The 13,326-nt window shown below is 54.8% G+C and overlaps 33 non-coding genes across 33 annotated transcripts; 27 read left to right on the top strand and 6 right to left on the bottom strand.

The window, feature by feature from the left end:
- Positions 1-169: 169 nt before the first annotated feature.
- Trnag-gcc lies at positions 170-240 on the top strand. The gene has a single exon. It is a non-coding gene; the product is annotated as a tRNA-Gly (tRNA).
- A 293-nt stretch (positions 241-533) lies between these two features.
- On the top strand, positions 534-606 carry Trnam-cau. Its single transcript has one exon. It is a non-coding gene; the product is annotated as a tRNA-Met (tRNA).
- A 281-nt stretch (positions 607-887) lies between these two features.
- On the top strand, positions 888-959 carry Trnae-uuc. The gene has a single exon. It is a non-coding gene; the product is annotated as a tRNA-Glu (tRNA).
- A 198-nt stretch (positions 960-1,157) lies between these two features.
- Trnai-aau lies at positions 1,158-1,231 on the top strand. The gene has a single exon. It is a non-coding gene; the product is annotated as a tRNA-Ile (tRNA).
- Positions 1,232-1,807: 576 nt separating this feature from the next.
- Trnag-ucc lies at positions 1,808-1,879 on the bottom strand. Its single transcript has one exon. It is a non-coding gene; the product is annotated as a tRNA-Gly (tRNA).
- Positions 1,880-2,220: 341 nt separating this feature from the next.
- Positions 2,221-2,291, top strand: Trnag-gcc. The gene has a single exon. It is a non-coding gene; the product is annotated as a tRNA-Gly (tRNA).
- A 293-nt stretch (positions 2,292-2,584) lies between these two features.
- On the top strand, positions 2,585-2,657 carry Trnam-cau. The gene has a single exon. It is a non-coding gene; the product is annotated as a tRNA-Met (tRNA).
- Positions 2,658-2,938: 281 nt separating this feature from the next.
- Trnae-uuc lies at positions 2,939-3,010 on the top strand. Its single transcript has one exon. It is a non-coding gene; the product is annotated as a tRNA-Glu (tRNA).
- Positions 3,011-3,208: 198 nt separating this feature from the next.
- On the top strand, positions 3,209-3,282 carry Trnai-aau. The gene has a single exon. It is a non-coding gene; the product is annotated as a tRNA-Ile (tRNA).
- A 576-nt stretch (positions 3,283-3,858) lies between these two features.
- On the bottom strand, positions 3,859-3,930 carry Trnag-ucc. Its single transcript has one exon. It is a non-coding gene; the product is annotated as a tRNA-Gly (tRNA).
- A 341-nt stretch (positions 3,931-4,271) lies between these two features.
- Trnag-gcc lies at positions 4,272-4,342 on the top strand. Its single transcript has one exon. It is a non-coding gene; the product is annotated as a tRNA-Gly (tRNA).
- Positions 4,343-4,635: 293 nt separating this feature from the next.
- Positions 4,636-4,708, top strand: Trnam-cau. Its single transcript has one exon. It is a non-coding gene; the product is annotated as a tRNA-Met (tRNA).
- A 281-nt stretch (positions 4,709-4,989) lies between these two features.
- On the top strand, positions 4,990-5,061 carry Trnae-uuc. The gene has a single exon. It is a non-coding gene; the product is annotated as a tRNA-Glu (tRNA).
- A 198-nt stretch (positions 5,062-5,259) lies between these two features.
- Positions 5,260-5,333, top strand: Trnai-aau. The gene has a single exon. It is a non-coding gene; the product is annotated as a tRNA-Ile (tRNA).
- Positions 5,334-5,909: 576 nt separating this feature from the next.
- Positions 5,910-5,981, bottom strand: Trnag-ucc. The gene has a single exon. It is a non-coding gene; the product is annotated as a tRNA-Gly (tRNA).
- A 341-nt stretch (positions 5,982-6,322) lies between these two features.
- Positions 6,323-6,393, top strand: Trnag-gcc. Its single transcript has one exon. It is a non-coding gene; the product is annotated as a tRNA-Gly (tRNA).
- Positions 6,394-6,686: 293 nt separating this feature from the next.
- On the top strand, positions 6,687-6,759 carry Trnam-cau. The gene has a single exon. It is a non-coding gene; the product is annotated as a tRNA-Met (tRNA).
- A 281-nt stretch (positions 6,760-7,040) lies between these two features.
- On the top strand, positions 7,041-7,112 carry Trnae-uuc. Its single transcript has one exon. It is a non-coding gene; the product is annotated as a tRNA-Glu (tRNA).
- A 198-nt stretch (positions 7,113-7,310) lies between these two features.
- Positions 7,311-7,384, top strand: Trnai-aau. Its single transcript has one exon. It is a non-coding gene; the product is annotated as a tRNA-Ile (tRNA).
- A 576-nt stretch (positions 7,385-7,960) lies between these two features.
- Positions 7,961-8,032, bottom strand: Trnag-ucc. Its single transcript has one exon. It is a non-coding gene; the product is annotated as a tRNA-Gly (tRNA).
- A 341-nt stretch (positions 8,033-8,373) lies between these two features.
- Trnag-gcc lies at positions 8,374-8,444 on the top strand. The gene has a single exon. It is a non-coding gene; the product is annotated as a tRNA-Gly (tRNA).
- Positions 8,445-8,737: 293 nt separating this feature from the next.
- On the top strand, positions 8,738-8,810 carry Trnam-cau. Its single transcript has one exon. It is a non-coding gene; the product is annotated as a tRNA-Met (tRNA).
- Positions 8,811-9,091: 281 nt separating this feature from the next.
- Positions 9,092-9,163, top strand: Trnae-uuc. The gene has a single exon. It is a non-coding gene; the product is annotated as a tRNA-Glu (tRNA).
- A 198-nt stretch (positions 9,164-9,361) lies between these two features.
- Positions 9,362-9,435, top strand: Trnai-aau. The gene has a single exon. It is a non-coding gene; the product is annotated as a tRNA-Ile (tRNA).
- A 576-nt stretch (positions 9,436-10,011) lies between these two features.
- On the bottom strand, positions 10,012-10,083 carry Trnag-ucc. The gene has a single exon. It is a non-coding gene; the product is annotated as a tRNA-Gly (tRNA).
- Positions 10,084-10,424: 341 nt separating this feature from the next.
- Trnag-gcc lies at positions 10,425-10,495 on the top strand. The gene has a single exon. It is a non-coding gene; the product is annotated as a tRNA-Gly (tRNA).
- A 293-nt stretch (positions 10,496-10,788) lies between these two features.
- Trnam-cau lies at positions 10,789-10,861 on the top strand. The gene has a single exon. It is a non-coding gene; the product is annotated as a tRNA-Met (tRNA).
- Positions 10,862-11,142: 281 nt separating this feature from the next.
- Trnae-uuc lies at positions 11,143-11,214 on the top strand. Its single transcript has one exon. It is a non-coding gene; the product is annotated as a tRNA-Glu (tRNA).
- A 198-nt stretch (positions 11,215-11,412) lies between these two features.
- Positions 11,413-11,486, top strand: Trnai-aau. The gene has a single exon. It is a non-coding gene; the product is annotated as a tRNA-Ile (tRNA).
- A 576-nt stretch (positions 11,487-12,062) lies between these two features.
- Trnag-ucc lies at positions 12,063-12,134 on the bottom strand. Its single transcript has one exon. It is a non-coding gene; the product is annotated as a tRNA-Gly (tRNA).
- Positions 12,135-12,475: 341 nt separating this feature from the next.
- Positions 12,476-12,546, top strand: Trnag-gcc. The gene has a single exon. It is a non-coding gene; the product is annotated as a tRNA-Gly (tRNA).
- Positions 12,547-12,839: 293 nt separating this feature from the next.
- On the top strand, positions 12,840-12,912 carry Trnam-cau. The gene has a single exon. It is a non-coding gene; the product is annotated as a tRNA-Met (tRNA).
- A 281-nt stretch (positions 12,913-13,193) lies between these two features.
- Positions 13,194-13,265, top strand: Trnae-uuc. Its single transcript has one exon. It is a non-coding gene; the product is annotated as a tRNA-Glu (tRNA).
- Positions 13,266-13,326: the final 61 nt, after the last annotated feature.

Here is a 13,326-nt window from a genome sequence, read left to right as displayed (position 1 = left end):
GGCGCAAGAGTACGCAGAGGACCGCGTTCTGGCGGCATCTTTAAGCAGTGCAGTGCAGGATTCAGCGTCTGCAGCATCTTCTCCACAGAATGCTACGGCGCTTGACGGCAGTCCCACTTTCCCTTGAGACATCTGCTCGGGAAGCAGCGTGAAGGTACCGCTGGCCCGAGCATCGGTGGTTCAGTGGTAGAATGCTCGCCTGCCACGCGGGCGGCCCGGGTTCGATTCCCGGCCGATGCATCATTTTGTTTTTTCTCCGGTAGGGGTGCTGCGTGTCTTTCGCACTCGAACTGCGTGAGCCATGAGAATGAACCGCGGGATTCCGTGTGGAAAGAACCAATCATGCAGCGCGGACGACTGCTCGTTTGGACTCCTGCGTGCTATTGTACATACTGGCGTCGGCCTAGCATCGCAAGTTGCCTGCCGCGCCGTGAATGCACGTGTAGCAACAGAAAAAATGAGCCAGGGAGTGCAGACTCTCTACCACTTGTATTCGGTACTTACCAAGATTCCAGAAGGTCTAACGATCGCCTGCCTCGGTAGCGCAGTAGGCAGCGCGTAAGTCTCATAATCTTAAGGTCGTGAGTTCGATCCTCACCCGGGGCATCTAATTTTCTGTGACTGAAGGTGGTGCTGTTGCTAGGGCGCCAACTTATTTCTTGTTTGTTATCCGCAACGTTTCAACGCTTCAGCGGGAAAATGTTTACTTCCTGTTATTGCTACATACAGCTTCCCTATTCCTCTTCTCCCAGCAGAGCATGAAGCCAAAAGCATTGCTCTGCGACGTTTGAGGTGCGCGCCTTGCCAGTCAGTATGTGCAAAGATGCTCGCAAAGAGAGCGACAATGCGACAAGCGACCGTACGAACGGTCGAATGAAACGGCCGCATCCGGTGTGGTCTAGTGGCTAGGATACCTGGCTTTCACCCAGGAGGCCCGGGTTCGATTCCCGGTACCGGAACGGAATTTTTTCCACACGAATCGTGACAAGTTTGAGCTGTCCGAGCGGCCGTTTCCCGTCCTGCTCGCAATATAGCTACTGTTTCGTGACCGTCAGCAGAATATAGACTAGGGAAGCAGACACACGACGACCATAGGAATGGTGTATGGCTTCATGCCACCTGATTCCAGCGTAGGGCTGAGCAACTGCATCTGCCGAGGCCCGTTAGCTCAGTTGGTTAGAGCGTCGTGCTAATAACGCGAAGGTCGTGGGTTCGATCCCCCCACGGGCCACTTCTCTTTTACTACTGCGAAAAGGCAGCGCCGATTTCAGCTGGCGAGTGTGATGACCAAATGATCATCACCCTGCGTGGAAGTTGACAGAGGATCCGAACCCGACTCGTCGGGAAGCACTACAGCATTCACTCGGCAATGGCCATAATATCTTGAATACACTGGTTAGAGAAAATGTCCGATTGCCGATGCGTAACAACTTTGGCCCTTGTCAGTACTTGGGCGGGTGAGCGCATGGGAACACAGGGCAGTATTGGCAGTTTTACTTCCTATTTTTGTTTCTCCTTTGTTTTCGGAGCTACAGCCCGATTCGGCCAGGGAGACGCCACCGTGAAATGAAGGGGGCGTGCTGTGTGTCCATCGCCTCGCCTCGCCTCTCCTTACCTCTCTCAGTCGTTTCTCGTGCTTGTCGTTTTGATATAGGCCGATTTGAGAGCGTCAGCTCTCGCGTCAGCTGAGCAAAGTCGAGACAAGTCGAGACACACTAAGGGCTGGTATGCAGCGAGTAAGAGGGCGAAAAAACAATAGTTTAAGAGCGCGTGGCAAAAGTACTCATACGCGAAATTAAAAGCCTGCTGCGGTGGCCGGGAATCGAACCCGGATCAACTGCTTGGAAGGCAACTATGCTGACCATTACACCACCACCGCACAAGCGAGCGCCCCGCCACCGCGCTGAGTCGGCTTCCCGCCTGTCGGCAGCGGCCGAAGGTGATCGTACCCGGCAGGCGCATTTCGAGGCAGGCTAGGGGAGCACATCCAGACGCATTCGGACAGCGTATCCGCGCACATTTCGCATCCTTTGGCAAGAGTCGGCGCCGGCGGCGCAAGAGTACGCAGAGGACCGCGTTCTGGCGGCATCTTTAAGCAGTGCAGTGCAGGATTCAGCGTCTGCAGCATCTTCTCCACAGAATGCTACGGCGCTTGACGGCAGTCCCACTTTCCCTTGAGACATCTGCTCGGGAAGCAGCGTGAAGGTACCGCTGGCCCGAGCATCGGTGGTTCAGTGGTAGAATGCTCGCCTGCCACGCGGGCGGCCCGGGTTCGATTCCCGGCCGATGCATCATTTTGTTTTTTCTCCGGTAGGGGTGCTGCGTGTCTTTCGCACTCGAACTGCGTGAGCCATGAGAATGAACCGCGGGATTCCGTGTGGAAAGAACCAATCATGCAGCGCGGACGACTGCTCGTTTGGACTCCTGCGTGCTATTGTACATACTGGCGTCGGCCTAGCATCGCAAGTTGCCTGCCGCGCCGTGAATGCACGTGTAGCAACAGAAAAAATGAGCCAGGGAGTGCAGACTCTCTACCACTTGTATTCGGTACTTACCAAGATTCCAGAAGGTCTAACGATCGCCTGCCTCGGTAGCGCAGTAGGCAGCGCGTAAGTCTCATAATCTTAAGGTCGTGAGTTCGATCCTCACCCGGGGCATCTAATTTTCTGTGACTGAAGGTGGTGCTGTTGCTAGGGCGCCAACTTATTTCTTGTTTGTTATCCGCAACGTTTCAACGCTTCAGCGGGAAAATGTTTACTTCCTGTTATTGCTACATACAGCTTCCCTATTCCTCTTCTCCCAGCAGAGCATGAAGCCAAAAGCATTGCTCTGCGACGTTTGAGGTGCGCGCCTTGCCAGTCAGTATGTGCAAAGATGCTCGCAAAGAGAGCGACAATGCGACAAGCGACCGTACGAACGGTCGAATGAAACGGCCGCATCCGGTGTGGTCTAGTGGCTAGGATACCTGGCTTTCACCCAGGAGGCCCGGGTTCGATTCCCGGTACCGGAACGGAATTTTTTCCACACGAATCGTGACAAGTTTGAGCTGTCCGAGCGGCCGTTTCCCGTCCTGCTCGCAATATAGCTACTGTTTCGTGACCGTCAGCAGAATATAGACTAGGGAAGCAGACACACGACGACCATAGGAATGGTGTATGGCTTCATGCCACCTGATTCCAGCGTAGGGCTGAGCAACTGCATCTGCCGAGGCCCGTTAGCTCAGTTGGTTAGAGCGTCGTGCTAATAACGCGAAGGTCGTGGGTTCGATCCCCCCACGGGCCACTTCTCTTTTACTACTGCGAAAAGGCAGCGCCGATTTCAGCTGGCGAGTGTGATGACCAAATGATCATCACCCTGCGTGGAAGTTGACAGAGGATCCGAACCCGACTCGTCGGGAAGCACTACAGCATTCACTCGGCAATGGCCATAATATCTTGAATACACTGGTTAGAGAAAATGTCCGATTGCCGATGCGTAACAACTTTGGCCCTTGTCAGTACTTGGGCGGGTGAGCGCATGGGAACACAGGGCAGTATTGGCAGTTTTACTTCCTATTTTTGTTTCTCCTTTGTTTTCGGAGCTACAGCCCGATTCGGCCAGGGAGACGCCACCGTGAAATGAAGGGGGCGTGCTGTGTGTCCATCGCCTCGCCTCGCCTCTCCTTACCTCTCTCAGTCGTTTCTCGTGCTTGTCGTTTTGATATAGGCCGATTTGAGAGCGTCAGCTCTCGCGTCAGCTGAGCAAAGTCGAGACAAGTCGAGACACACTAAGGGCTGGTATGCAGCGAGTAAGAGGGCGAAAAAACAATAGTTTAAGAGCGCGTGGCAAAAGTACTCATACGCGAAATTAAAAGCCTGCTGCGGTGGCCGGGAATCGAACCCGGATCAACTGCTTGGAAGGCAACTATGCTGACCATTACACCACCACCGCACAAGCGAGCGCCCCGCCACCGCGCTGAGTCGGCTTCCCGCCTGTCGGCAGCGGCCGAAGGTGATCGTACCCGGCAGGCGCATTTCGAGGCAGGCTAGGGGAGCACATCCAGACGCATTCGGACAGCGTATCCGCGCACATTTCGCATCCTTTGGCAAGAGTCGGCGCCGGCGGCGCAAGAGTACGCAGAGGACCGCGTTCTGGCGGCATCTTTAAGCAGTGCAGTGCAGGATTCAGCGTCTGCAGCATCTTCTCCACAGAATGCTACGGCGCTTGACGGCAGTCCCACTTTCCCTTGAGACATCTGCTCGGGAAGCAGCGTGAAGGTACCGCTGGCCCGAGCATCGGTGGTTCAGTGGTAGAATGCTCGCCTGCCACGCGGGCGGCCCGGGTTCGATTCCCGGCCGATGCATCATTTTGTTTTTTCTCCGGTAGGGGTGCTGCGTGTCTTTCGCACTCGAACTGCGTGAGCCATGAGAATGAACCGCGGGATTCCGTGTGGAAAGAACCAATCATGCAGCGCGGACGACTGCTCGTTTGGACTCCTGCGTGCTATTGTACATACTGGCGTCGGCCTAGCATCGCAAGTTGCCTGCCGCGCCGTGAATGCACGTGTAGCAACAGAAAAAATGAGCCAGGGAGTGCAGACTCTCTACCACTTGTATTCGGTACTTACCAAGATTCCAGAAGGTCTAACGATCGCCTGCCTCGGTAGCGCAGTAGGCAGCGCGTAAGTCTCATAATCTTGAGGTCGTGAGTTCGATCCTCACCCGGGGCATCTAATTTTCTGTGACTGAAGGTGGTGCTGTTGCTAGGGCGCCAACTTATTTCTTGTTTGTTATCCGCAACGTTTCAACGCTTCAGCGGGAAAATGTTTACTTCCTGTTATTGCTACATACAGCTTCCCTATTCCTCTTCTCCCAGCAGAGCATGAAGCCAAAAGCATTGCTCTGCGACGTTTGAGGTGCGCGCCTTGCCAGTCAGTATGTGCAAAGATGCTCGCAAAGAGAGCGACAATGCGACAAGCGACCGTACGAACGGTCGAATGAAACGGCCGCATCCGGTGTGGTCTAGTGGCTAGGATACCTGGCTTTCACCCAGGAGGCCCGGGTTCGATTCCCGGTACCGGAACGGAATTTTTTCCACACGAATCGTGACAAGTTTGAGCTGTCCGAGCGGCCGTTTCCCGTCCTGCTCGCAATATAGCTACTGTTTCGTGACCGTCAGCAGAATATAGACTAGGGAAGCAGACACACGACGACCATAGGAATGGTGTATGGCTTCATGCCACCTGATTCCAGCGTAGGGCTGAGCAACTGCATCTGCCGAGGCCCGTTAGCTCAGTTGGTTAGAGCGTCGTGCTAATAACGCGAAGGTCGTGGGTTCGATCCCCCCACGGGCCACTTCTCTTTTACTACTGCGAAAAGGCAGCGCCGATTTCAGCTGGCGAGTGTGATGACCAAATGATCATCACCCTGCGTGGAAGTTGACAGAGGATCCGAACCCGACTCGTCGGGAAGCACTACAGCATTCACTCGGCAATGGCCATAATATCTTGAATACACTGGTTAGAGAAAATGTCCGATTGCCGATGCGTAACAACTTTGGCCCTTGTCAGTACTTGGGCGGGTGAGCGCATGGGAACACAGGGCAGTATTGGCAGTTTTACTTCCTATTTTTGTTTCTCCTTTGTTTTCGGAGCTACAGCCCGATTCGGCCAGGGAGACGCCACCGTGAAATGAAGGGGGCGTGCTGTGTGTCCATCGCCTCGCCTCGCCTCTCCTTACCTCTCTCAGTCGTTTCTCGTGCTTGTCGTTTTGATATAGGCCGATTTGAGAGCGTCAGCTCTCGCGTCAGCTGAGCAAAGTCGAGACAAGTCGAGACACACTAAGGGCTGGTATGCAGCGAGTAAGAGGGCGAAAAAACAATAGTTTAAGAGCGCGTGGCAAAAGTACTCATACGCGAAATTAAAAGCCTGCTGCGGTGGCCGGGAATCGAACCCGGATCAACTGCTTGGAAGGCAACTATGCTGACCATTACACCACCACCGCACAAGCGAGCGCCCCGCCACCGCGCTGAGTCGGCTTCCCGCCTGTCGGCAGCGGCCGAAGGTGATCGTACCCGGCAGGCGCATTTCGAGGCAGGCTAGGGGAGCACATCCAGACGCATTCGGACAGCGTATCCGCGCACATTTCGCATCCTTTGGCAAGAGTCGGCGCCGGCGGCGCAAGAGTACGCAGAGGACCGCGTTCTGGCGGCATCTTTAAGCAGTGCAGTGCAGGATTCAGCGTCTGCAGCATCTTCTCCACAGAATGCTACGGCGCTTGACGGCAGTCCCACTTTCCCTTGAGACATCTGCTCGGGAAGCAGCGTGAAGGTACCGCTGGCCCGAGCATCGGTGGTTCAGTGGTAGAATGCTCGCCTGCCACGCGGGCGGCCCGGGTTCGATTCCCGGCCGATGCATCATTTTGTTTTTTCTCCGGTAGGGGTGCTGCGTGTCTTTCGCACTCGAACTGCGTGAGCCATGAGAATGAACCGCGGGATTCCGTGTGGAAAGAACCAATCATGCAGCGCGGACGACTGCTCGTTTGGACTCCTGCGTGCTATTGTACATACTGGCGTCGGCCTAGCATCGCAAGTTGCCTGCCGCGCCGTGAATGCACGTGTAGCAACAGAAAAAATGAGCCAGGGAGTGCAGACTCTCTACCACTTGTATTCGGTACTTACCAAGATTCCAGAAGGTCTAACGATCGCCTGCCTCGGTAGCGCAGTAGGCAGCGCGTAAGTCTCATAATCTTAAGGTCGTGAGTTCGATCCTCACCCGGGGCATCTAATTTTCTGTGACTGAAGGTGGTGCTGTTGCTAGGGCGCCAACTTATTTCTTGTTTGTTATCCGCAACGTTTCAACGCTTCAGCGGGAAAATGTTTACTTCCTGTTATTGCTACATACAGCTTCCCTATTCCTCTTCTCCCAGCAGAGCATGAAGCCAAAAGCATTGCTCTGCGACGTTTGAGGTGCGCGCCTTGCCAGTCAGTATGTGCAAAGATGCTCGCAAAGAGAGCGACAATGCGACAAGCGACCGTACGAACGGTCGAATGAAACGGCCGCATCCGGTGTGGTCTAGTGGCTAGGATACCTGGCTTTCACCCAGGAGGCCCGGGTTCGATTCCCGGTACCGGAACGGAATTTTTTCCACACGAATCGTGACAAGTTTGAGCTGTCCGAGCGGCCGTTTCCCGTCCTGCTCGCAATATAGCTACTGTTTCGTGACCGTCAGCAGAATATAGACTAGGGAAGCAGACACACGACGACCATAGGAATGGTGTATGGCTTCATGCCACCTGATTCCAGCGTAGGGCTGAGCAACTGCATCTGCCGAGGCCCGTTAGCTCAGTTGGTTAGAGCGTCGTGCTAATAACGCGAAGGTCGTGGGTTCGATCCCCCCACGGGCCACTTCTCTTTTACTACTGCGAAAAGGCAGCGCCGATTTCAGCTGGCGAGTGTGATGACCAAATGATCATCACCCTGCGTGGAAGTTGACAGAGGATCCGAACCCGACTCGTCGGGAAGCACTACAGCATTCACTCGGCAATGGCCATAATATCTTGAATACACTGGTTAGAGAAAATGTCCGATTGCCGATGCGTAACAACTTTGGCCCTTGTCAGTACTTGGGCGGGTGAGCGCATGGGAACACAGGGCAGTATTGGCAGTTTTACTTCCTATTTTTGTTTCTCCTTTGTTTTCGGAGCTACAGCCCGATTCGGCCAGGGAGACGCCACCGTGAAATGAAGGGGGCGTGCTGTGTGTCCATCGCCTCGCCTCGCCTCTCCTTACCTCTCTCAGTCGTTTCTCGTGCTTGTCGTTTTGATATAGGCCGATTTGAGAGCGTCAGCTCTCGCGTCAGCTGAGCAAAGTCGAGACAAGTCGAGACACACTAAGGGCTGGTATGCAGCGAGTAAGAGGGCGAAAAAACAATAGTTTAAGAGCGCGTGGCAAAAGTACTCATACGCGAAATTAAAAGCCTGCTGCGGTGGCCGGGAATCGAACCCGGATCAACTGCTTGGAAGGCAACTATGCTGACCATTACACCACCACCGCACAAGCGAGCGCCCCGCCACCGCGCTGAGTCGGCTTCCCGCCTGTCGGCAGCGGCCGAAGGTGATCGTACCCGGCAGGCGCATTTCGAGGCAGGCTAGGGGAGCACATCCAGACGCATTCGGACAGCGTATCCGCGCACATTTCGCATCCTTTGGCAAGAGTCGGCGCCGGCGGCGCAAGAGTACGCAGAGGACCGCGTTCTGGCGGCATCTTTAAGCAGTGCAGTGCAGGATTCAGCGTCTGCAGCATCTTCTCCACAGAATGCTACGGCGCTTGACGGCAGTCCCACTTTCCCTTGAGACATCTGCTCGGGAAGCAGCGTGAAGGTACCGCTGGCCCGAGCATCGGTGGTTCAGTGGTAGAATGCTCGCCTGCCACGCGGGCGGCCCGGGTTCGATTCCCGGCCGATGCATCATTTTGTTTTTTCTCCGGTAGGGGTGCTGCGTGTCTTTCGCACTCGAACTGCGTGAGCCATGAGAATGAACCGCGGGATTCCGTGTGGAAAGAACCAATCATGCAGCGCGGACGACTGCTCGTTTGGACTCCTGCGTGCTATTGTACATACTGGCGTCGGCCTAGCATCGCAAGTTGCCTGCCGCGCCGTGAATGCACGTGTAGCAACAGAAAAAATGAGCCAGGGAGTGCAGACTCTCTACCACTTGTATTCGGTACTTACCAAGATTCCAGAAGGTCTAACGATCGCCTGCCTCGGTAGCGCAGTAGGCAGCGCGTAAGTCTCATAATCTTAAGGTCGTGAGTTCGATCCTCACCCGGGGCATCTAATTTTCTGTGACTGAAGGTGGTGCTGTTGCTAGGGCGCCAACTTATTTCTTGTTTGTTATCCGCAACGTTTCAACGCTTCAGCGGGAAAATGTTTACTTCCTGTTATTGCTACATACAGCTTCCCTATTCCTCTTCTCCCAGCAGAGCATGAAGCCAAAAGCATTGCTCTGCGACGTTTGAGGTGCGCGCCTTGCCAGTCAGTATGTGCAAAGATGCTCGCAAAGAGAGCGACAATGCGACAAGCGACCGTACGAACGGTCGAATGAAACGGCCGCATCCGGTGTGGTCTAGTGGCTAGGATACCTGGCTTTCACCCAGGAGGCCCGGGTTCGATTCCCGGTACCGGAACGGAATTTTTTCCACACGAATCGTGACAAGTTTGAGCTGTCCGAGCGGCCGTTTCCCGTCCTGCTCGCAATATAGCTACTGTTTCGTGACCGTCAGCAGAATATAGACTAGGGAAGCAGACACACGACGACCATAGGAATGGTGTATGGCTTCATGCCACCTGATTCCAGCGTAGGGCTGAGCAACTGCATCTGCCGAGGCCCGTTAGCTCAGTTGGTTAGAGCGTCGTGCTAATAACGCGAAGGTCGTGGGTTCGATCCCCCCACGGGCCACTTCTCTTTTACTACTGCGAAAAGGCAGCGCCGATTTCAGCTGGCGAGTGTGATGACCAAATGATCATCACCCTGCGTGGAAGTTGACAGAGGATCCGAACCCGACTCGTCGGGAAGCACTACAGCATTCACTCGGCAATGGCCATAATATCTTGAATACACTGGTTAGAGAAAATGTCCGATTGCCGATGCGTAACAACTTTGGCCCTTGTCAGTACTTGGGCGGGTGAGCGCATGGGAACACAGGGCAGTATCGGCAGTTTTACTTCCTATTTTTGTTTCTCCTTTGTTTTCGGAGCTACAGCCCGATTCGGCCAGGGAGACGCCACCGTGAAATGAAGGGGGCGTGCTGTGTGTCCATCGCCTCGCCTCGCCTCTCCTTACCTCTCTCAGTCGTTTCTCGTGCTTGTCGTTTTGATATAGGCCGATTTGAGAGCGTCAGCTCTCGCGTCAGCTGAGCAAAGTCGAGACAAGTCGAGACACACTAAGGGCTGGTATGCAGCGAGTAAGAGGGCGAAAAAACAATAGTTTAAGAGCGCGTGGCAAAAGTACTCATACGCGAAATTAAAAGCCTGCTGCGGTGGCCGGGAATCGAACCCGGATCAACTGCTTGGAAGGCAACTATGCTGACCATTACACCACCACCGCACAAGCGTGCGCCCCGCCACCGCGCTGAGTCGGCTTCCCGCCTGTCGGCAGCGGCCGAAGGTGATCGTACCCGGCAGGCGCATTTCGAGGCAGGCTAGGGGAGCACATCCAGACGCATTCGGACAGCGTATCCGCGCACATTTCGCATCCTTTGGCAAGAGTCGGCGCCGGCGGCGCAAGAGTACGCAGAGGACCGCGTTCTGGCGGCATCTTTAAGCAGTGCAGTGCAGGATTCAGCGTCTGCAGCATCTTCTCCACAGAATGCTACGGCGCTTGACGGCAGTCCCACTTTCCCTTGAGACATCTGCTCGGGAAGCAGCGTGAAGGTACCGCTGGCCCGAGCATCGGTGGTTCAGTGGTAGAATGCTCGCCTGCCACGCGGGCGGCCCGGGTTCGATTCCCGGCCGATGCATCATTTTGTTTTTTCTCCGGTAGGGGTGCTGCGTGTCTTTCGCACTCGAACTGCGTGAGCCATGAGAATGAACCGCGGGATTCCGTGTGGAAAGAACCAATCATGCAGCGCGGACGACTGCTCGTTTGGACTCCTGCGTGCTATTGTACATACTGGCGTCGGCCTAGCATCGCAAGTTGCCTGCCGCGCCGTGAATGCACGTGTAGCAACAGAAAAAATGAGCCAGGGAGTGCAGACTCTCTACCACTTGTATTCGGTACTTACCAAGATTCCAGAAGGTCTAACGATCGCCTGCCTCGGTAGCGCAGTAGGCAGCGCGTAAGTCTCATAATCTTGAGGTCGTGAGTTCGATCCTCACCCGGGGCATCTAATTTTCTGTGACTGAAGGTGGTGCTGTTGCTAGGGCGCCAACTTATTTCTTGTTTGTTATCCGCAACGTTTCAACGCTTCAGCGGGAAAATGTTTACTTCCTGTTATTGCTACATACAGCTTCCCTATTCCTCTTCTCCCAGCAGAGCATGAAGCCAAAAGCATTGCTCTGCGACGTTTGAGGTGCGCGCCTTGCCAGTCAGTATGTGCAAAGATGCTCGCAAAGAGAGCGACAATGCGACAAGCGACCGTACGAACGGTCGAATGAAACGGCCGCATCCGGTGTGGTCTAGTGGCTAGGATACCTGGCTTTCACCCAGGAGGCCCGGGTTCGATTCCCGGTACCGGAACGGAATTTTTTCCACACGAATCGTGACAAGTTTGAGCTGTCCGAGCGGCCGTTTCCCGTCCTGCTCGCAATATAGCTACTGTTTCGTGACCGTCAGCAGAATATAGACTAGGGAAGCAGACACACGACGACCATAGGAATGGTGTATGGCTTCATGCCACCTGATTCCAGCGTAGGGCTGAGCAACTGCATCTGCCGAGGCCCGTTAGCTCAGTTGGTTAGAGCGTCGTGCTAATAACGCGAAGGTCGTGGGTTCGATCCCCCCACGGGCCACTTCTCTTTTACTACTGCGAAAAGGCAGCGCCGATTTCAGCTGGCGAGTGTGATGACCAAATGATCATCACCCTGCGTGGAAGTTGACAGAGGATCCGAACCCGACTCGTCGGGAAGCACTACAGCATTCACTCGGCAATGGCCATAATATCTTGAATACACTGGTTAGAGAAAATGTCCGATTGCCGATGCGTAACAACTTTGGCCCTTGTCAGTACTTGGGCGGGTGAGCGCATGGGAACACAGGGCAGTATTGGCAGTTTTACTTCCTATTTTTGTTTCTCCTTTGTTTTCGGAGCTACAGCCCGATTCGGCCAGGGAGACGCCACCGTGAAATGAAGGGGGCGTGCTGTGTGTCCATCGCCTCGCCTCGCCTCTCCTTACCTCTCTCAGTCGTTTCTCGTGCTTGTCGTTTTGATATAGGCCGATTTGAGAGCGTCAGCTCTCGCGTCAGCTGAGCAAAGTCGAGACAAGTCGAGACACACTAAGGGCTGGTATGCAGCGAGTAAGAGGGCGAAAAAACAATAGTTTAAGAGCGCGTGGCAAAAGTACTCATACGCGAAATTAAAAGCCTGCTGCGGTGGCCGGGAATCGAACCCGGATCAACTGCTTGGAAGGCAACTATGCTGACCATTACACCACCACCGCACAAGCGAGCGCCCCGCCACCGCGCTGAGTCGGCTTCCCGCCTGTCGGCAGCGGCCGAAGGTGATCGTACCCGGCAGGCGCATTTCGAGGCAGGCTAGGGGAGCACATCCAGACGCATTCGGACAGCGTATCCGCGCACATTTCGCATCCTTTGGCAAGAGTCGGCGCCGGCGGCGCAAGAGTACGCAGAGGACCGCGTTCTGGCGGCATCTTTAAGCAGTGCAGTGCAGGATTCAGCGTCTGCAGCATCTTCTCCACAGAATGCTACGGCGCTTGACGGCAGTCCCACTTTCCCTTGAGACATCTGCTCGGGAAGCAGCGTGAAGGTACCGCTGGCCCGAGCATCGGTGGTTCAGTGGTAGAATGCTCGCCTGCCACGCGGGCGGCCCGGGTTCGATTCCCGGCCGATGCATCATTTTGTTTTTTCTCCGGTAGGGGTGCTGCGTGTCTTTCGCACTCGAACTGCGTGAGCCATGAGAATGAACCGCGGGATTCCGTGTGGAAAGAACCAATCATGCAGCGCGGACGACTGCTCGTTTGGACTCCTGCGTGCTATTGTACATACTGGCGTCGGCCTAGCATCGCAAGTTGCCTGCCGCGCCGTGAATGCACGTGTAGCAACAGAAAAAATGAGCCAGGGAGTGCAGACTCTCTACCACTTGTATTCGGTACTTACCAAGATTCCAGAAGGTCTAACGATCGCCTGCCTCGGTAGCGCAGTAGGCAGCGCGTAAGTCTCATAATCTTAAGGTCGTGAGTTCGATCCTCACCCGGGGCATCTAATTTTCTGTGACTGAAGGTGGTGCTGTTGCTAGGGCGCCAACTTATTTCTTGTTTGTTATCCGCAACGTTTCAACGCTTCAGCGGGAAAATGTTTACTTCCTGTTATTGCTACATACAGCTTCCCTATTCCTCTTCTCCCAGCAGAGCATGAAGCCAAAAGCATTGCTCTGCGACGTTTGAGGTGCGCGCCTTGCCAGTCAGTATGTGCAAAGATGCTCGCAAAGAGAGCGACAATGCGACAAGCGACCGTACGAACGGTCGAATGAAACGGCCGCATCCGGTGTGGTCTAGTGGCTAGGATACCTGGCTTTCACCCAGGAGGCCCGGGTTCGATTCCCGGTACCGGAACGGAATTTTTTCCACACGAATCGTGACAAGTTTGAGCTGTCCGAGCGGCCGTTTCCCGTCC

This window comes from Schistocerca americana, unplaced genomic scaffold (assembly GCF_021461395.2).
Source record: "Schistocerca americana isolate TAMUIC-IGC-003095 unplaced genomic scaffold, iqSchAmer2.1 HiC_scaffold_133, whole genome shotgun sequence".
Lineage (NCBI taxonomy): Eukaryota > Metazoa > Arthropoda > Insecta > Orthoptera > Acrididae > Schistocerca > Schistocerca americana.
Note: the sequence above shows the minus strand (reverse complement) of the source record. Positions and strands in the feature narration are given on the sequence as shown.